Genomic DNA, 23,146 nt, shown 5'->3' with positions numbered 1-23,146 from the left:
TTATCTTGGAAACAATTCAACCAATAATCAAAAAATTTTCCAAAAATCTGTATATGTGCGGTTTTACACATGCCATGTGAATTCCATTCTAATTGGATGAATTGATTAGCCATATTGATGAGTTTATAAAAGTATGTTTTCTTTTCGATGAATCAAAACATTTATTTTAATGCATCCTTTGTCAAAATCTTTCATAGGTAGATATGTAAATATTTTTACACATATTACGAGCCATATGTTACAATATTAAGAACAGAGAATCTCATATCCTCATTACCATTATACATAAAAAATTACTAGTAATGTTTAACATTTCCAGTAAAAAATATGTCTTTGGAATATTTAACAGCCAGTATGAATGAGTTTTAAAACGTACTAATATGATCCTCGTCTTGCTGTAATACGATGTAATAAGCATCTGTGCAAAATTTGAATGAAATTGAACTTCTAATTTCTGAGAAGAGGAACATTGAAGATTGCAAAACTTCGTTTTGACAAAAACAGCGATAAAGATACATTTTATTATTGGTGCTATGTACTTTAACATGCTTCAAATCGTGAAATTTAAAGGGCGTAAATGATAACATTAATAAAGAGCGTGTATACAGAATGAACGGTAAATAATGCCATTAATTTTAGGGGGGTTGTTCTTTGAAATATTTAAAATTAAAAGTTGAATACAATTTTGCTCGTTTTTGCTTTCTTCTCGAGATAAAAACTGCTTTATATGAAACATTTCATAGCGTGTTTTGGGAAAGCCATTAATTGTATTCTCAATATGATTACTCAATTTAAGAGAGCAGTGAATCATGATGATAATCTATTGAAAGAATTTCAGTTTTGTCCTTTCAGTGTGCTAAAATTCGATCCGAATAAATGTACCTTCGGATTTTTGCTTCCTGAAAAATCCATCGAACTCAGCCGGGTTTGAATCCGTAACCCTGGGATCTAGAAATGAGAACTTATTCTAGAGGAATTATTAATTTTACAAAATCACTGTCATGTGTCTCATTACTTCAAATTTTATTGCCGATGTTCTTTAATGTTGTACATTTAACGTGAAGCGTAGGGCTTATTTCATTCTGTCCTTTCATTGCCATAAATTTAATTTCACAATTTGAAAGCCTTAATCCGTTAATCCGTCAATCAGTGGACACTAATGCAGAGATTGAATGGGTAATCCAATTTTCTGGGAATTATTTTAATAATTATACTTCCGTTCACTGGGCAAAAACCATGGGAACTTGTCACTAATTGATACATTTTACGACGTAACTCAGTGGCAGAACCACTTCGATTACATACGTATACTTCATATTTTATACATAATAATACATATCGAATACAATATACGCTAATATAAAAATGTAACCAAGAAAATGTCTTCCAATAACGTTGTCTGCAACACATTCCACTTGATCTCGCTATAATTTGACTTTGGGTAACCGGGTCAAAGTTCGATACATTTTACGATATTCTGTTTTACAGTTATGGGAATATTAGCTCCTTTTTTGACATTTGTTTATTTTTACAGTTTATATGACTTGTCCTTTGTTGTTCGAGTAAGTATTGTGATGCATAAATTTGATTTCTAGATCTTCGCGGAAATAAAGTTTACAGCATCCCTGCTCTCGAAAATTTAGCTTCAGACTTTCCGTGTGTTTCTCTGTTCCTCTATAAACTACTCCACGGATTCCATTCGTCTGCAACACCTATCTGTTTTCCGCCAGTTATGTTGATTCGAAACAGCTGAAACATGATAGAACTGTGTTCCCTGTGTAAAGAAGGTCGGAGATATCTAGTCATGCTATTTGATAACCGGTTCTTTACGGAGTTGAGTTGTTGAGTGTGGTGCTAGTTTGCCAAGTCTATTGCTTTGTGCGTGGTTCTTCGTGTTAGATTGTACTGTGTAATATGGTGAGAATTTGACATAATTTAGAAAAAATAATAATATTCATTTACGACACATAGCTATGTGGAAAAATAATTTTACAAATAATCACAGAAGAGGAAATTTTGTCGTAATTATCTTCTATAATGCAACGATTTTATTTTTTTATTTTAGTAGGTTATTTTACGACGCTTTATCAACATCTTTGGTTATTTAGCGTCTGAATGAGATGAAGGTGATAATGCCTGTGAAATGAGTCCGGGGTCCAGCACCGAAAGTTACCCAGCATTTGTTCATATTGGGTTGAGGGAAAACCCTGGAAAAAACCTCAACCAGGTAACTTGCCCCGACCGGGAATCGAACCCGGGCCACCTGGTTTCGCGGTCAGACGCGCTGACCATTACTCCACAGGTGTGGACTATAACACAACGAGTGATCATAGTTTTCCGGTAATTTAATTGAGCTTAACGAATGTTTTGAGGAGATGATACTAAGGGATATGCTAATGGAGCTAAATGACAGCTGAGAGCGTATGGAATGAAGATAAATGCAAACTAGACGAAGACCATGATTGTCGAAAAAAAAATAAAGAATATAAACTTGCGAATTCTAAATGAGGCAGTAGAGTAAGTGAAAAGCTTCAAATACTTTGGATGTACTATAAGCAGTAACATGAGCTGCAGCCAGTAATTAAAAAGGAAAATAACAATGACAAAGGAATCTTTTAGTAGAAAAAGCAGCATCTTCTGCGGACCTCTTGAAAAAGAACTAAGGAAGAGACTAGTGAAGTGCTTTGTGTAGCGTGTGGCATTGTATGGGGCAGAAACGTGGATATTACGACGGAGTGAAGGGAAACGAATAGAAGGATTTGAAATGTGGATTTGGAGAAGAATGCAGCGTATGAAGTGGACAGACAGAATAAGAAATGAAGTTGTGTTGGAAAGAGTGGGTGAAAAAAGAATGATGCTGAAACTGATCAGAAAGATAAAAAGGAATTGGTTGGGTCACTGGCTGAGAAGAAATTGCCTACTGAAGGATGAACTGGAGTAATGGTGAACGGAAGAAGAGTTCGGGGTAGAAGAAGATGTCAGATGATAGACGACATTAAGATACGAATATGTTGATCATATGCGGAGACTAAGAGGAAGCCAGAAAATAGAAAAGACTGGAGAATGCTGGGTTTGCAGTGAAAGATCTGCCCTTCCACAGAAACGGTGGCGCCAATATCCCTTACTGCATACAATCTGAATGCTGATTTCGACTAGGAATACACGGAATAATATTGTTGGTGTGGCTTCTGTAGACCAGCGTTAGAGCACTGGACTTCCATCGATCCCCGGACTGGCCATGATGGAATTTGTGGTGGATGAAGCACATGTTGTAAAGGGGAATTCTCGGGATAATTCTCTTTCCCCGTTCCATTCCACCACAAAACTAACATAATTCGATTTACAATCACTTCAAATTTAAACTCTCAAACATTAGACACACTTATCAACAAATTACCCCTGCTGGAAACATCAACAACCAAATTTGGATGTTAGTAACAAATTTAACTCGAAGTAACCTCCAAACTTAGTTCAGCATATTTCGCGATTAGGTCGTTAAAGTAATTTCTGAACAGTAGTATCTTAAAAGCAATATATTTTGTTCACTTTCATTCCATTATGACTTACGGAACAATATTTTGGGGTAATTCTGTACACAGTAAAAATATATTCTTATTACTAATTAGAAAAATTGCTGGAGTAAAGCCTAGAAAATCGCGTAAACCATTTTTTTATAAATTATAAATTCTGACCTTTATAAATCAGTACCTAACATTTTTAGTAAACTTCTTACATAATAAAGTAAAAATTTCCAGCTAATTCAGGAAGCTCTAATCTAACGGTCACCATGATAATAGCAAAGAATACCGTGGACCACAGTGAGATGTTATATAGTCTACAACGATTGAATGTTTTTATATTTTAATATTGATGCCAAAATTCCTTGTTATAGATCATTACAAGCTGGAATTTTACTAAAATCTGGCCTCAAAATCAATAGATATAGGGTAAATTAGGGTCTGTTGGACAGTCGGGCATGTTGGACACTTTGAACTTTAACGTGTTACCTCGCCACTTGTGGGCACCACATTCTGCTAGAAGTCAATGACTGAAGTAGTCCCACTCGTGGCTACTTCCGTCATTGACTTCTAGCAGAATGTGGTGCCCACAAGTGGCGAGGTAACACGTTAAAGTTCAAAGTGTCCAACATGCCCGACTGTCCAACAGACCCTAATTTACCCTAGTGCTGAATTATTTTTTTAGTTATTTTACGACTTTGTACAACTATTGGTTTATTTATTTATTTATCTATTTATTTATTTGTTTATTTATTTATTTAGTTATTTATTCATCTATTTGTTTGTTTCTTTATTTATTTATTTATCTATTTGTTTGTTTGTTTATTTATTTATTTATTTATTCATCTATTTATTTATTTGTTTATTTATTTATTTATCTATTTATTTGTTTGTTTATTTATTTATGTATTTATTTATCTATTTATTTATTTGTTTATTTATTTATCTATTTATCTATTTATCTATTTATCTATTTATTTATTTAGTTATTTATTTATTTAATTATTTATTTATTTTTATTTGGCATGGCGCGTCCTCAGGTTGCGGATCGAGGAGACGGCCTCCATATATGGAGGGTAGCTGTGAATATATTGAATAAGCAGTCGCGGACAGACGATGAGGGGTGGTCCTCCAGCTTGGGGGTTGGGCGAAGGGCTAACAACCCATCACCGTAAAAAAACAGCTTGTTACGAATCCTTCAAATAAGGTGTTAGTTGGGAGGCCGGGGGGAAAAAAGACCTTTAGGGAGGCCGAGACGTAGATGGGAAGATAATATTAAAATGGATTTGAGAGAGGTGGGATACGATGATAGAGAATGAATTAATCTTGCTCAGGATAGGGACCAATGGCGGGCTTATGTGCGGGCGGCAATGAACCCCCGGGTTCCTTAAAAGCCAGTAAGTAAGTAAGTAAGTAAGTAAGTAAGTAAGTAAGTAAGTAAGTAAGTAAGTAAGTAAGGCATTGCTTATAGGGAGATGGTATTTGGCGAGATGAGGCCGAGGATTCGCAATTTATTACCCGACATTCGCTCTGCTGTTGGGAAAAACCTCCGAAAAAACCCAACCACGCAATCAGCCCAAGCGGGAATCGAACTCCCCCACGAGCGCAACTCCAGATCGGCAAGCAAGCGCGTCAGCCGACTGAGCTACGCCGGGGGCCTGAAGTGTAAATGTGACCATTTAATCACTGAGTACAGACAATTTCTTGGAATTTTCTTGTCAATGTGTATACGAAAACAGTAACAGATACATACAAGTGATAGGAGAATAAAATTAGAAAAATATCTGAATGTTATAAGATATAAATCCAAAGTCTGTTAAATCCAAAGAAATTGCATATAAATCACTAGTACGTCCAGTAATGGAATATGGTGCCGCATGTTTGGATCCTTACAGATTAGAACATATTAAGACACAGGAAAAGATTCAAAAACGGGCTCTCAAGTGTTGTCGGAAAAATTCACCATTAAAATGGGACACACACACGGACAGGAGAACGCGAATTCGATTATGCGCAATGTTCAAAACATACAGAGGTGAGCCTGCTGGAGAGAAATAAAAAATAGGTTGCAGCAGCCAAATTACTCTTTAAGGAACGACCACTCACATAAATTGAGGGAAAGAAGACAGAGGACGGACACTGGAAAGTTTTCTTTTCTCAATCGTACTATCAGGGACTGGAATGCTTTACCTTCAGACTTACTAAAGGCTTTACCAACAACCAAAAATATATTTAAAAATAGGCTTAAGGACTTTACTAATAGACGGTAATTATACACAGTATTTAAAGGGTGTAAATGATATGTTGTTATTGAAGTGTTGTATCAGTGAAGAATTATGCTGTGTCAGTGAAGTGTGTTGTGTTGTATAAGTGAAACATGTTTCTGTCAGTGAAGCTTTATAGTTTATAGTGGCAGTGCAAAGTATTTGAACAGTGGAATGTTTTTGAAGTGTTAGTGAAATCAGGATAGAATCAGTGAAATGTGTCGTAGTTCCAGTGCAGTGAGTGAGTTGACATCGAAATGAGTGTAGTGTTGAAAGGTACTTGTGCAGATATGAACATATCATACTCGTGGGTTTTAGTTCGAACTTAGGTTTAAGATACAAATTAGATTTACTTTAAATTTTATTTTAAGTGATCGTGCTTCATTTAATTTAGGATGTTCCCTGTTATTAATATTATTATTATTATTATTATTATTATTATTATTATTATTATTATAAATTATTGTTAGTATTAATTACTAGTATTATTATTAATTGTATTTTTAATTAATAACTTTATTATTGTCATTATTGAGTGTAATTAGTTACTACTGCCACCGGGTATATACCCATTGCAGTGTGAATAAATAAATAAATAAATAAATAAATAAATACATACATACATACATACATACATACATACATACATACATACATACATACATACATACATACATACATACATACATACATACATACATACATAAATTCTTGTACTATAAATAAATACCATTTTCCCGTGAGTGAAGTTGTGTTTTCATTCTTATATAATATAAATCTTATACTAATCGAATTCCAGCTCTATCGAATGTGTCCCAACTTTTGAATAGCCCCTTACTTGAAGAACTACGCTCAACAAGCCTCGGAATAAAATGCTTGCTCTTGAGCTCCTTATTCTCTCCTCACAAGCAAATGGATCTCGATGTGTGGCCCTGAATCAGTTTTATCCCTTTGTTTTCCAGCATCTCTCACACTCCAATTTTTTTCTCAAGAAGACATGTTTGACACGTTCGTACTATCTATATCCAGGATCCTTGGTGAAAGTGGTCACCGATATTTACAAAATGCCAGCTGCAACTCAAAACAACATGAACGATTCAAAGAAAGAGAGACATTTGAGATAAAAGTACGACATAAGAAGATTCATCGTATACAGAACGTCGCGGTTCATACACAAGAAAAGAGATCAAATAATGTTGATTTCTATTACTCACTGTACGAATATTATTAACACGCTTTTAATTTGTCATACCAAGGTAAGTGTTACAGCTCTAGAGTTGTAACTAGTGTGATTTTAAAGACAAAAAGTGAAAACTTAACATATTCTAAAATGCACAATGTGAGCAAGAATCTCAATAACGAAACCATGAATGAAAATAAAAAAAATCCAACCGATTCTTCTAATTCCTTCAAAAGTGTTAATTACACTAGTCAACAAGGGTTTTGTCACAAGCGTGAAAATAGTCATTTTATATCAATTTTTGTGTGCTGATAGTGGATCTAAACTTGAAAATGTTCCATCACGCACCATGTAAGAGGAAAATAGGAAATTGTGAAAAAAAAGTGAATTTATCAAAGAACTCGAGTATCGAACTATGGACTTTATTTAAACGGTTACACAGTATATTTATACGTTTTATAAGTTATTGTTGCTCAGAATATACTATAAGTGTATTTTAAGGAATAGGTTCTTTGAAATACATGAGTCTGCATTAATAAGGCGCTTAGTGGGTGATATATATCTGTATTACTTTATTGCTTATGGCGCTAGACCACAGAAAACACTGAGAGGGTGGGCTTTTAAAGTGAAATATATTAGGATTAGTTGAATATTGTTTCAGCTTGTGACAAGTTGTATCGCTGGTTTTAGGTGTTTAAAAATGTTATGTTTTATTTAACGACGCTCGCAACTGCAGAGGTTATATCAGCGTCGCTGGAATTTTGTCCCGCAGGAGTTCTTTTACATGCCAGTAAATTTACTGACATGAGCCTGTCGCATTTAAGCACACTTAAATGTCATCGACCATAGAATGACGTTAAGTTCATCAGGCCTTCTCCACTTCACCATAAATCAACTGGAGGTACAAATTCACTTGCACAATGTAACAGAATGATTACATTCAAGGGGATTAGCTATGAAACATGTTACAGATGTTATAGAGCATCCGGAGTTTAGAAAATACCACTGGGTATACCACAGGCTTCTTCTTAGCTGACATCCCCTATTTGTAATATAATTAACCCAGATAAGACTGAATTATTTTTTGTTAAAAAATACGAATTTTTTGTATGAATTATTTAATTGTAATTGATATAACATAACAAAGCCGTTTTTAAATGTTTTATGTTTTATAGTATCCGAGATATTCAGTGTCCTATATATAGGACGTCAGTCATATCCCCATGCAAAAACATTATATGACATAAGTCGTTTTAGCACTAATATGTACAGACGTGGACAAATTATTAACAAAATTGACAATTTGTATGATAATTCTGTTTACAAAATTTGACTTTTCAATTTACACTACAGTTGACAATTTTTCATATTTCTATCATTATAGTAGACAGAAAAATGCAAAAATGTCAACTGTAGTTTAAATTGAAGTGCCAATTTTTGTAAGAATATATAATGAAAATCTTTAATTTTGCTAAAAATTTGTAAATATGCAAAAATGTCAACTGCAGCCTAAATTGAAGAGTCAAATTTTGTCAAAATATAAAATAAAAATCTTCAGTTTTGCTAATTATTTGGAAATATCCTAAATGTGAACTGTAGTCCAAATTGAAGAGTCGAATTTGGTAAAAATATTTAGTAAAAATCTTCAGTTTCGCTAATGATTTGTAAATATGCAAAAATATCAAATGTAGTCCAAATTGAAGAGTCAAATTTTCTAAAAAATATACAATACAAATCTTCAATTTTGCTAATAATTTGGAAATACGCAAAAATGTCAACTGCAGTCTGAATTGAAGAATCATATATTGTAAAAATATATAATAAAAATCTTCAATTTTGCTAATAATCTGTCCACGTCTGTATAAATTGTTTAGCTTAACAATACATCAAATTAACACAAAATTATAATATCACTCACACACAATAAGATTATTGTATTTTTCGAGAATGTTTATGGTGTGTGATACGTGATAAAACATTTTACACGTACACCAACATCACACTTCATACATATTATTGTTGTCTTTGTGTGACACTGTCAGCATCGAGTTTGTTTTTCTTGAGATACCACAAAATGATTACTTCCATCAAACCTTGAATATTTTTGCTCAGTCTGAGACGAGATGGTCTACCGCAGTGGTCGTCAGCATTCTCTGAAATGGGTAAAGGGTAAGTGCAGCAGGAATAGGTAGAGAGCATACCCGCCAGCAGCCACAAATGCACCTGCGGGTAAGAGACGATAGCCCGAGAGTGCAGTGAGTTGACGACCGCTGGTCTACCGCTTGACTGTACATGTCGAGCAGTGGATTCTAGAACAGATAAGACAAGACGTTTGCGAAATGCAAGATGATCGAGTTTTTCGTTGGAGTTTATCTTGTATAGCTGCCATGCATTTTGTTCTGCTACGTCAATGCAGACTAAAGTACCATTTCTTGCTTCTAATAGATGTTTTGTACAGATTGATGTTTTGGTCCACCCATATTTTTGTTGTACTAATATATGATATCGGGCTATTTCACTGATATTTTCTTCTTCAAATTTCTAGAGTATCTTGAAATTGTGTGCACGGAAATTGAAAAATATAGTATTTCCCTGCTGTATGTCAACTTCTTCCCAATTGAAATTTATTATTCTTTCTCTTCGTCTGTATATCGGTAGCTGAATCACTAGTATTTCTACTGCCATTCTCACCATCGCCTTTACTATGTTCATCATCACCATTATGACTTTCGTCATCATAATCATCCATTCCCTCTCCTTATGTGTTGAGGGTTACTTCAGTCTCAGCTCGCAACTGACTACCAGGCATATTGTCAAATTGTAGGGTTATTTTCATCACCAGAATCCTCATCAGTTACGTTACCACACGCATTTTTTGGTGATAAAATGGTGGTGGAAGTGTTGTTGCACTTAGGTACAGCAACTTGGTCGTCCTGAATCATTTGTAAGGCTTCATTTAGTGAAAACCCCCTATAATAACACGAGTACTATCAGTCTCACGAAATGTCCCCTCTTATGACTGACGTACTACATGTAGTACGCCTAACTTTACCATGATATGGCATAACACTATATCAAAAATTGAATCTAATTATGAATTATTATATACGAAGTACATCATACAAGTACGCCCTATCAATATCAAAGGCATTAAACCTATAGCGTGTGATATATACCGACTTCCAGAACAACATGTTCTGCTCCACAGCCATGACTCACACAAATATGTTAACAACAATGACTGTGACAGACTGAACATAATAAAAAAATTGGAGGCAATTTATAACACATGAGGATTATGGTATTATGATTGCCGACTATGAAAATCTTACACAACAATGTTCAAAAAAATAAAACGTCCGGTGTCCTATATATAGGACGTCAGTCTTATCTGGGTTAAAATAAGTTATTTATGATTTATTGATAAAAACAGTCGCAGTATCATAGATAGGCCAACATATACAAAGTCAAAAGAAGAAAAAAATAAAATACTATATCAATATTGTAGAAGGCGGGTTCTTAGAAAACCAGCTTTAGTATAAATATTTCTGGTGAGTAATAATGCCAATGTACTTTACTATATTTATAATACAGAAAGTACTACCTTTCTAGATATTTAAATGCTCATGCTTTCATAACATCCACTTTCATGCTGAAGTTTTAGAAGCGTATAACTTAGTCCACACCTGTGGAGTAACGGTTAGCGCGTCTGGCCGCGAAATCAGGTGGCCTGGGTCCGATTCCCGGTCGGGGCAAGTTACCTGGTTGAGGTTTTTTTCCAGGGTTTTCCCTCAACCCAAAATGAGCAAATGCTGGGTAACTTTCGGTACTGGACCCTGGACTCATTTCACCGGCATTATCACCTTCATCTCATTCAGACGCAAAATAACCTAAGATGTCGACAAAGCGTCGTAATATAACCTACTAAAATAAAAAAGTAACTTAGTCAATTTAAAAAGAATGACATGTTCTTCTGAACTTTTTTCATCATAATGATAGCAAAAATCATTTCCTGGAGCATTACACGATCTTCTTGAATCAAACTGTGTATGGAACATTTCTTTTAGGGTATTAGCAGGCGTCGCGAGCGAGGCATAATATTTCTTTTTTACTTGGTTATTTAATGACGCTATATCAAATGCGGAGTTATTTAGCATCGAAGAAATTAGTGATAGAGAGGTGGTATTTGGCGAGATGAGGCCGAGGATTCGCCATATATTACCTGACATTCGCCTTACGGTTGGGAAAAACCTCGGGAAAAACCCAACTAGGTAATCAACCCAAGCGGGAATCGAACTCGCGGCCGAGCGCACCTCCTGATCTGCAGGCAAGCGCCTGCTACTGAGCCGCACCGGTGGCAACGCGGCATATTATTTATGTATTTATTTATTTATTTACTTACTTATTTACTTACTTGCTTATTTACTTACTTACTTATTTACTTACTTACTTATTTACTTACTTACTTACTTATTTATTTACTTACTTATTTACTTACTTATTTACTTACTTATTTACTTACTTACTTATTTACTTACTTATTTATTTACTTACTTATTTACTTACTTACTTACTTATTTATTTACTTACTTACTTATTTACTTACTTACTTATTTACTTACTTATTTACTTACTTACTTATTTACTTACTTATTTACTTACTTACTTATTTACTTACTTATTTACTTACTTACTTATTTACTTATTTACTTACTTACTTATTTACTTACTTACTTATTTACTTACTTACTTACTTATTTACTAACTTAGTTACTTACTTATTTACTTATTTACTTACTTACTTATTTACTTATTTACTTACTTATTTACTTATTTATTTACTTACTTATATACTTGCTTATTTACTTACTTACTTATTTACTTACTTACTTGTTTACTTACTTACTTATTTACTTACTTATTTACTTACTTACTTATTTATTTATTTATTTATTTATTTATTTATTTATTTATTTATTTATTTATTTATTTATTCTGCTGTAGTTAAGGCCTTCTCTTCCACAACACTCAGACAATACGCTCATATAAGACAGTCGTTACTGACGCTGTAGTGATAATGCAATTATCATCCAAAATTAGTCGAATGGTGGTATGAAAGTTCAGGGTAAGTAGATTAAATTTCTGCTAACAATCTTTTTACAGAAAGTTCGACTTCTTGACTGGTCAGGATTTTATTAGAATAGACTTACTTGAGAATTTCTTTCTCGGCCGACGTTAAGCTTGTTAACTTGTAATAAGAAATCGCCGGATAACTTTATGATTCATAAACGCCATTAATATTCTGCGTGTGTATATAAAATTATTGTAAGGGTGTAGAATTCGCCTTCGGACTGAACATAGCTACCACCCCGTTTGCTAATCGATAAGCTTGTCTGCAGAGAATTTCAAGAATTCCCCATCCCAACTTATTGATGCATGCCATTTCGAAATCGATATGCGGACAATGAATATGAAATGCTATAATTTGAGTCTTCCATTACCGTCAAGTGACACGCCTAACCTGAACAACCCATTGCAATATACATCCAATCCATTTACAAGAGAGTTTCAAGCACTGTTGTCTGGGGCCTGTTTCTCAAAAATACTAGTTTAGTAGTTCACCAGTTACAAGTTACCAGAGTATATTTCACCGGCTCTAGTAGATTCTGTTTCTCAGACTATTTTACCAGTCTAGTAACTTGTGACAATTTTTCACTAGTCACATGATCTCTTTCACTAGTCAGCTGATTGAGTTCATTTGTTTATAGTCATTGGTAGGTATTGTTATTTGAGGTTAGAAGGCTAAGTTGTTTGTGTTTTGGTTCTTACTTCTCTCTTCTCTTGAAATTCCATCAATTGAAAGCAAATTAACTATACTCAATATGATTAATGAATCAAAGAATATATCATTCGGTGCTTTTTCAAGCATAATAACAAAAAATGATAAAGTAAACGAATGGACAAAAAATTTTGTAATGTGTTAGGCTATGGAACTGATACCTCAGAACAAAGATTATGCATACGTTAGGGGCACTTACTGACCCAACATTAAGAAAGCAACTTTGATAAGTACCAATTCAAGTTCACAGTATCATAATATGAACACATTATGTAGCTAATGGGTCTACTGCCGACATGAATGTCGCTTATGGCTTGAAAAATTCGCTAATTTTTTTTTTTCAATTTTACGTTTGATCTATTCATAAATTAGTGTCGTTTTATATTTAATTTGTAGGCTAAAGTTGACAATGTCAGAAGAACTGGCGTGGAGGAGGAAAGCCAGCAAAAATTACTGCAGTTGATGAATTGGTATTAGATTATTAGGAAAAAAATTCTGCAAGTGTTGCTGGTCTAGGGCAGATGGCATTGGAAAATAATCAACATCCCGTTTTGTTGAGCAATTTGTATTTGAAGCTTTGCTGATAATGCATGACTTCTATTTGTTTGTCTTGTTATGGCAGGCTCCACTATATTTAACAACTCTCCAAGCTTTTCAGCACTTTATTTAAACCATTCATTATATTTAAACAATGCTCCCTTAAAGGAATAATAATTGTTTCTTCTCTTCTCACAACAACTTCTTTACTACTTCAATCGGAATCACTAAACCACACATATTAAACAAAATAACTACAATATTTTGTTTTGATTATCTGAGAAAGATTGCCACTGGTAACTGATAATATAGAAATCACCAGTCTTTAGAGTCTTGTAGGAATATTCCTGTTGAATACTACTATAATCAACTAGATTAGCATTTTGAGAAACAGGATCATTTATGAACTGGTGAAATCGACCAATATTACTAGTCTGTGAACTGGTAACTACTACTTTACTCTTGTAGTTTCTAGAAACACAGACTTGTAAAATGAACTAATATTACTACTGTACAGACAAGTATTACTAGTCCATGAGTTTTGAGAAACGGGCCCCTGGTCGTCGGAGAGGGGTAAAGTATACAGTTGAAGAAGACTATGTCAAGTTAGATTTTCTCACGACTCATATCGGTCTGCCATTATTTTTTCTATTTTGTCAATGTTTCCTATCACCAAGCACGGGTGATAAATTGTTACTGCCTCTATGATGTACGTGTAGGTTTGTTTATAATTGACAAAATCATGAACTGTACTAAATGGGGGAAAAGGCGAAAATGGATGATTTTAAATCTCTTATTTAACTAATAACTGTAACAACTGGGTTGTAATCTGACATACGTGGAGTTTCTGAGAATATTACGTGAGATCATATAAGAAGCGAATATATTTCACACGAATGTGAAATTGAATGAACACCGAAAAAGTTATATAGGGCTATAGAGAGTGAACCTTAAGTAATGGCATTAATATCAAAAGGGTTATTTCTTGAGATATTTCAAATAAAAAATTTATAACAATTTCGCTCCTTTTTGCTTTACTTTCGACAAAAAATTGTTTTATATGAAATATTTCTTAGCGTGTTTTGGGGATGTCATTGATTTCATTCCCTATATGCTGTCAATTTAAGAGAGCAGTGTATTATGATAATAAATTATGGAAACAATTTTAGTTTTATCCTTTAAATATGGAGAAATTTAATACGAACAAAACTAACATTTCAAGTTCCCTTGCAGGACGAAAAGTTGCATTTGATCGTAGCAAATTTCTACACATTTAAGGAACAAAACTAAAATTATTTCAATAATTTATTATCACAATACACTCCTCTCTTAAATTGACTGAGCATATTGGGAATTCAATCATCTGTTTTCTCAAAACACGCAGTGAAATTTTTCAACAGTAATCTCACTAGAGGTTTTGATTTATCTAGAGAAAATCAAAACTCGAGTGGGATTTAATTGACTATTACACGATTAGAAGAAAGTAGGCTATATAAAGATTAGAAGTAACAAAGTGTACAATAAAATATTAATTGGCTTACGAAAATACAACTGTCTTCAAATGTATTATTGTACCATCTCAACATTACGCTAGATGGCAGTAGTGTTTTATGATGATGTTTTCTTGTTACCGGTATCAGTTGTGCCAACTATGGAATCATCATTGAACTCTGTGGCCTGTTACTAGTCAGGAAGGCTTTGTTGATTTAGTTTCATTTTTATTAAGACAGTTGCATTCCATTCAATTATCCGAATCCCAGTAATCAACGTCACTTGATAGATGATTTTCAATAAATCTTAATATTAAACAATCTCTGATACGTGACTATCCATAATATCATATAGCAGAAGCTATAACATAACCTAACTAATATACACAAGTGCTAGAAAAGTTTTATTTAACGACGATGACATAAAAAATAAACATGAATAATTTTAAAAGGAATAATTATTGAATGTACAATTTTCAAATTTGAATGTGGTTGGTGGTTCAATTGATGTTATATTGGACGTGTGCGTAATAGAAGTGGAACTCGTTGATTTAGGCCTACATGGTGTATTCAACTTATTCAGAATTTCCGAATGAATAATTTTAAAAGGAATAATTATTGAATGTACAATTTTCAAATTTGAATGTGGTTGGTGGTTCAATTGATGTTATATTGGACGTGTGCATAATAGAAGTGGAACTCGTTGATTTAGGCCTACATGGTGTATTCAACTTATTCAGGATTTCCGAATGGTGCTCTTCATTTATTTGTAAATCGGATTTCAGAAGATGCATAGGTACGATCAGTGATTTTTTATTAATTCTTGTTCTTGAATGCCAATGCGAGTCATATTTGAAACTGCTGTGCATCGACTGGAGTGGTTTGTAATTTTATATATATTTTTGACGTGCAGACCAGCGCAGTTTCAAATGTTGGCAAACAAAGAAACAAATGCTAGGGACGCGATAAAATTAAACAAATGCTAGGGACGCGATAAAATGAAACAAATGCTAGGGACGCGGTAAAATTGTGCGATAAGCAGCCATGATTGGTTGAAATACGTCCTTTCGTACCGTTTTATTGGTCAAAAGTAGTATGACGTAGTAAGAGTGTAATAGTCATAATAAAACAATTTTTATCTCGAAAAGGAAGCAAAAACTAGCAAAATTGTATGAGACTTCTTTGTCTGAAATATCTCAAAGAATAACCCCTGAAATTAATTACATTGGTTCTTCCGAGGCGCGAACAGCTCCTGAAGGACGAAGGCCGATCTTCCCAGCCATTACAGCTGGGTTCCGAACCCGGATTTCGCTACCTATTATAGCTCCACAAATTCATCACGATACTGAATGGGCACCGGTTCGATACACTGGCCGAAATTTCATGAGAAAGTACCTTCCCTATGAGGATAACAACAAGCGTGCATTCCTTAGCGCAAATCCTAGGCATGATGTCTTATATCACGACGCTACGACATGGAACGTCGTACTTGGACTCAACGCAAAGGTAAGTTTAAATACTTGTAATCAGCTGTAAATATGAACTGCAGTGCACAATACAGACATTACAAGAAGTTCTTAGTATACATATTTGAGTAAGCTTTACTCCAGTCTCTTCGAATATAGGGGAGAGTTGGGTAGTATCGGACATCGGATAATATCGGACAGTGCGTTTCTTTCATCTAACACCAGATGGTAGTACCTGAATAACATGTTTACGTTTCTGTATGCGACATCACAGAAACGTAAGCATGTCATTCAGGTGGTAGATGAAAGAAACGCACTGTCCGATATTACCCGATGTCCGATATTACCCAACTCTCCCCTACATTCTAGATAACTTGTTTGTTTACCTTTCATTATCATATAGAACTGTAGAGCAAATAAAGAAATCTTCCATTTTTTATCATAATGGATTACTTCTGACAGAGAGAATAGAACTTTCTTACAAGTGTTCAACGAAAATATGTAGTCTATAGCACACAGTTCATATTTTTTAAGTTGGCTATTTAACGACGCTGTATCAACTACGAGGTTATTTAGCGTCGGTGAGATTGGTGATAGCGAGATGATATTTGGCGAGATGAGGCCGAGGATTCGCCATAGATTGCCTGGCATTCAACTTACGGTTGGGGAAAACCTCGAAAAAAACCCAAGCGGGGATCGAAACCGCGCCCCAGCCACAGTTCGTAGTAGATCAGTAATTTCCAACAGGTCAACCTGTGACGTCGGAGCGCGTTTCCTCTCTCGGAGCAGAGCTAGTAGATCACGTGAGGGAGGGTAATGTTGTGTCTACGCTATTTAAAAATATGCATTCCTTCCACTGTCACTCCTCCTACTTTTCTCTTATAGCTATGCTTTTCCTGTCGAGGGGCTCGAGAGCAGAGGTGTGTGACGACACAGAGCCAGCAGTTTGAAATATCTGTAGTAGATACTGATCTAGTTATGTCTTGATTTAAATTTACGAAAATCTACCTTATCTGTAGTGTAAGGTGTGACTTCGATAGCAATTCAAATACTAGTAGTAACATTATTCTTCATTTTGAAACCAATTAATTTCGTGTGGATTAGAGTTCGAAATGCCAGCTAGGATTTGTACGTCACTTTTCTTTTGTAGCAGTTGCTCGTGCCAAAACTTTTAAAAGCGCTTTGCACCCGAAGATTTGGAACGTTTGCTTGTGAAAATAAATGATTAGTAACACAGAATAACGCAATCCGGGAAGTATTTTCCAAAGTAGACTTTTAAAATCTTAAATGTGAAAGTTAACAAAGAGCAGAAATGTTTCCTTAAAACAGATTAACATCATGCATCAAAATGCTACAATCTATCCGAAGCATCGGAATGGAAAAGTCGGGACGAGAGCTTTGACCCACATCCACTCTGTTTCACCATTAAGAATCATCTATCATCCCGTTTCTCTCACAGGATGGAGTGTTATTTCCACCACTGTAGACGTTATCTCAATTTATAATGCTCTGACGAGTGTGAGAAAACGGATTCTGCACGAAATTCCGCTTCCATATAATTCAAACGTGTCTAAATTTGAACAAGATTCTTGACATTGCAGCAATGCCTGTTGATTACGTTAGCTAGTCTCAGAGTCTTACTCTAATATTTGCAATTTGTTATTATTTTTAATTAGTTACTTTACGGCCCTTTTTAAAATGCCACGGTTATCTAGCTTATGAGTGAAATGAAGGTGATAATGTCAGCGAAATGAGTTCAGAATCCAGTGCCGAAAGCTACCCAGCATTTGCTCTTAATGGATTGAGCGAGAACCTTGGAAAAGCCTCAACCAGATAAATTGTCCGAACCAGGATTTGAACCCTGGCCCGCTCGTTTCATGTTCAGACATGCTAACCGTTACTCTACAGCGGTGAGGGCATTTAATAATTGTTATTGATAACTTAGTAAGGTGTTCGCGCCTACTATAGGGAAATTTAGCGGTTTCTCCTATTTGCAAACCATCTCCATAGCTCATCCAAATTTAAATGAAATTAGGATGCATATGTTATGCAGACACCCTGGTGCCTTTTTGTACTTCCTAAGACATCTACAGGGTGATTCATTATTACGTGTAAATACTTTTTGTGTGTGTATTGTAGAGGTGAAACTAAGACTAAAACGTTCTATACAACTTTTTCTCAAAACTTTTAATTCCAGAGTTCCAGTAGTTGGCACCTATATCGTAGTAACTGCATAGGCATTACTGTTCCCCCACACATTTGGTGTGGTATTATGGGGAATCAGTTACTCGGACCTCGAGTTCTATCTCCGCGGTTGAATGGGGAAATCTACCGCGTATTCTTGGAACCCGAATTGCATGGTCTGCTACATGATATCCCTTTTGCAACGCGAATGAACTTATGGTTTATGCACGATGGTGCGCCTGCGCATTACTGCCGCAACGTATCTCAATGCTGCGTATCCAGAACAATGGATAGGCCGCGCAGGGCCAACTCCTTGGCCAGCCATATCACCGGACATGAATCGGACTTCTACATTCGGGGCCGCCTGAAGTCGTTAGTGTATGCCTCTGCTATACCTAACGTAGAAGTACTACAACAGCGAAATGAACATGCCTGTGGAATTGTTCGTGATGAGATGAACGGGCTGTGTAAAGTTCAGAGATCACTAAGGCGGCGAGCACAATACCTGTGCTACCTCTTCAAGTTGAGGGATAGCACTTTGAACATGCATTACACTAAGAATTGTGCAAATGTGTAAAGTCTAGAAGAAATTGCTTTACATTCTTTACTGTGTTTGGTTTTGGTTCACAAAACGTGCGTAAGTAGACGTCCGAGGATATGGATTTAGTGACTTTGGTTGTTTTTGTACTGAAATCCTAATGCACTGTACGAAAGTGATAATTAGTTTACATTTGGTGAGTTACCCTTTCTTTGTTTGGGAGCGCAAGTTCCACGCAAAATGGCGTTAACTCTGGAATTAAAGGTTTTGAGAAAAAGTTGTATAGAACGTTTTAGTCTTGGTTTCACCTCTACATTACACACACACAAAGTATTTACACGTAATAATGAATCACCCTGTATATTGACAGTCATTTACGAGACGATTCGATGCAGAATTTTTCTCCGCAAGCATAATCACGTGATTTCGCCAGTCAATCGGTTTCAGTCAGTTTTTGAGTGCTGAGTTACGGGTGTCTACATCGATTGCAACTTGCTTGCAACAATATTGCTTAGAATTTCTCTGAATTATGCAAATTTTCATAAAAGGTGCGAGAGATGTAGAGAGATGTGTGCGGACACAAGACATCATTCCTAACCGCTATTATGAAAGGTAGATGGTTTTGTAATTGTAATTTGCATAAGCAATTTATGCGCTTGACTTAAATAGCCACGAATATCTAACTCTGTCGTAAACAGCGTGCTTCCAGCAGCCACACCTAGCCTAATACTAACGGATGAACGTCTATTTGAAGGCTCTGTATGTACACGTACAACTGCTCTTATGATATATTATGTTACAGCGCTGAGAAATATCATGCAACAAGTTTAGGAACTTATACGTCAGGATAATAATAAACAGGATATTATAAAAAGAGCGACTGTCATAGATCACTCCAAAATACATCTCACATTTGTCTGAAGTGAACCACCACTGCACTGATAAAGATAGCCAGTGCAAGGAATGGAACTCGGTATCTCGGAACGCGACTTGCTTGTTTAGTGCCAAAGGAAAAAAGACTCGATGGAATAGGACATATAGGTCTAATTACTCTCAAAAGTGACATCATATTTCAGTGCGAGGCTCTTCAATTTTAACATTGCATCTTAGTTGCATATATATATATATATATATATATATATATATATATATATATATATATATATATAAATACTTACTTAAAAATGGCTTTTAAGGAACCCGAAGGTTCATTGCCGCCCTCACATAAGCCCGCCATCGGTTCCTATCCTGTGCAAGATTAATCCAGTCTCTATCATCACACCCCAACTCCCTCAAATCCATTTTAATATTATCCTCCCATCTACGTCTCGCCCTCCCTAAAGGTCTTTTTCCCTCCGGTCTCCCAACTAACACTCTATATGCATTTCTGGATTCGCCCATACGTGCTACATGCCCTGCCCATCTCAAACGTCTGGATTTAATGTTCCTAATTATGTCAGGTGAAGAATAAAATGCGTGCAGTTCTGTGTTGTGTAACTTTCTCCATTCTCCTGTAGCTTCATCCCGCTTAGCCCCAAATATTTTCCTAAGCACCTTATTCTCAAACACCCTTAACCTATGTTCCTCTCTCAGAGTGAGAGTCCAAGTTTCACAACCATACAGAAGAACCGGTAATATAACTGTTTTATAAATTTTAACTTTCAGATTTTTGGACAGCAGACTGGATGATAAGAGCTTCTCAACCGAATAATAACACGCATTTCCCATATTTATTCTGCGTTTAATTTCCTCCCGAGTGTCATTTATATTTGTTACTGTTGCTCCAAGGTATTTGAATTTTTCCACCTCTTCGAAGGATAAATCTCCAATTTTTATATTTCCATTTCGTACAATATTCTGGACACGAGACATAATCATATACTTCGTCTTTTCGGGATTTACTTCCAAACCGATCGCTTTGCTTGCTTCAAGTAAAATTTCCGTGTTTTCCCTAATCGTTTGTGTATTTTCTCCTAACATATTCACGTCATCTGCATAGACAAGAAGCTGATGTAACCCGTTCATTTCCAAACCCTGCCTGTTATCCTGAACTTTCCTAATGGCATATTCTAGAGCGAAGTTAAAAAATACAGGTGATAGTGCATCTCCCTGGTTTAGCCCGCAGTGAATTGGAAAAGCATCAGATAGAAACTGACCTATACGGACTCTGCTGTATGTTTCACTGAGACACAATTTAATTAATCGAACTAGTTTCTTGGGAATACCAAATACAATAAGAATATCATATAATACTTCCCTCTTAACCGAGTCATATGCCTTTTTGAAATCTATGAATAACTGATGTATTGTATCCTTATACTCCCATTTTTCTCCATTATCTGTCGAATAAAAAAAATCTGATCAATTGTCGATCTATTACGCCGAAAACCGCACTGATGATCCCTAATTTCATCTACGTACGGAGTTAATCTTCTCAAAAGAATATTGGACAAAATTTTGTACGACGTCAACAAAAGTGATATTCCTCGAAAGTTATATATATATATATATATATATATATGCGTTGTGTCGGAGATATATATCGTATAACCCATCTAAAAAGCAATAAATGGGCAGTCCGTCCATTTGGTCTATTACCAATAGCCAGTCTCTGCAACTGGACATAAAATCCAATGTATGTTGTTCAATTTACAGAGTAAAAAAATATCTATCTGCACAAAGTTTCTGGGGTGTTAGTTGGAATAAGAAAAGGCATATTTTGTTAAGTACTCATGGTTGCGAGAATTTTCTTGCCACACTTCAGACAGCAAGGTATTGGGTGATCGTAGAAAAACTGCAACGCGGCAACCCGAGTCTCGGCCGAACCGCTTTCAGTTACACAACCTGCTATAGGTAATATGTAGTGAGGTATCATTAATTCGATACACCACAAACCACGAACTATTTATATAAAATATTACTAAATATAAGTAGTTTAAACATAATTTACTCACCCAAATTATTCAGAAATGAGATATGGAAATTACGAGCCTTCTTCATCCAAACATTTGTCCGAACTGCTTCAGAAGTGAAGGATAACTTGCTGAAGTTTCCATTGATAAATGGAGGCGATGATTTCCCGTATATTTTTCAGTTCTTGCAGTTTATATGGATTAGGTATGAAGTTCGTAAAATAGTAGAAACCTGTTGGAAAAAGCGAAAGCATTATTATTACTATTATTATTATTATTATTATTATTATTATTATTATTATTATTATCCAGGATAACAGGCAGGGTTTGGAATTGAACGGGTTACATCAGCTTCTTGGCTATGCGGATGACGTGAATATGTTAGGAGAAAATACACAAACGATTAGGGAAAACACGGAAATTTTACTTGAAGCAAGTAAAGCGATCGGTTTGGAAGTAAATCCCGAAAAGACAAAGTATATGATTATGTCTCGTGACAAGAATATTGTACGAAATAGAAATATAAAAATTGGAGATTTATCCTTCGAAGAGGTGGAAAAATTCAAATATCTTGGAGCAACAGTAACAAATATAAATGACACTCGGGAGGAAATTAAACGCAGAATAAATATGGGAAATGCGTGTTATTATTCGTTTGAGAAGCTCTTATCATCCAGTCTGCTGTCCAGAAATCTGAAAGTTAAAATTTATAAAACAGTTATATTACCGGTTCTTCTGTATGGTTGTGAAACTTAGACTCTCACTCTGAGAGAGGAACATAGGTTAAGGGTGTTTGAGAATAAGGTGCTTAGGAAAATATTTGGGGCTAAGCGGGATGAAGTTACAGGAGAATGGAGAAAGTTACACAACACAGAACTGCACGTATTGTATTCTTCACCTGACATAATTAGGAACATTAAATCCAGACGTTTGAGATGGGCAGGGCATGTAGCACGTATGGGCGAATCCAGAAATGCATATAGGGTGTTAGTTGGGAGACCGGAGGGAAAAAGACCTTTAGGGAGGCCGAGACGTAGATGGGAGGATAATATTAAAATGGATTTGAGGGAAGTGGGGTATGATGATAGAGACTGGATTAATCTTGCACAGGATAGGGACAAATGGCGGGCTTATGTGAGGGCGGCAATGAACCTTCGGGTTCCTTAAAAGCCATTTGTAAGTAAGTAAGTAAGTAATTGTTATTATTATTATTATTAT

General features: G+C 35.3%; 1 long non-coding RNA gene across 1 annotated transcript in view; it reads right to left on the bottom strand.

The window, feature by feature from the left end:
* The window catches only part of LOC138707275 (uncharacterized), a 170,107-nt gene extending 148,085 nt beyond the window's left edge, over nt 1-22,022 (bottom strand). Inside the window, exon 1 of the long non-coding RNA XR_011334146.1 lies at nt 21,971-22,022. This is a non-coding gene — a long non-coding RNA (uncharacterized lncRNA). The remainder of the gene's footprint in view (nt 1-21,970) is intronic.
* Between the last annotated feature and the right edge of the window lie 1,124 nt (nt 22,023-23,146).

This window comes from Periplaneta americana, chromosome 10, assembly GCF_040183065.1.
Source record: "Periplaneta americana isolate PAMFEO1 chromosome 10, P.americana_PAMFEO1_priV1, whole genome shotgun sequence".
NCBI classification, from domain to species: Eukaryota; Metazoa; Arthropoda; class Insecta; order Blattodea; family Blattidae; genus Periplaneta; species Periplaneta americana.
This window is presented reverse-complemented; position numbering and strand designations above follow the sequence as displayed.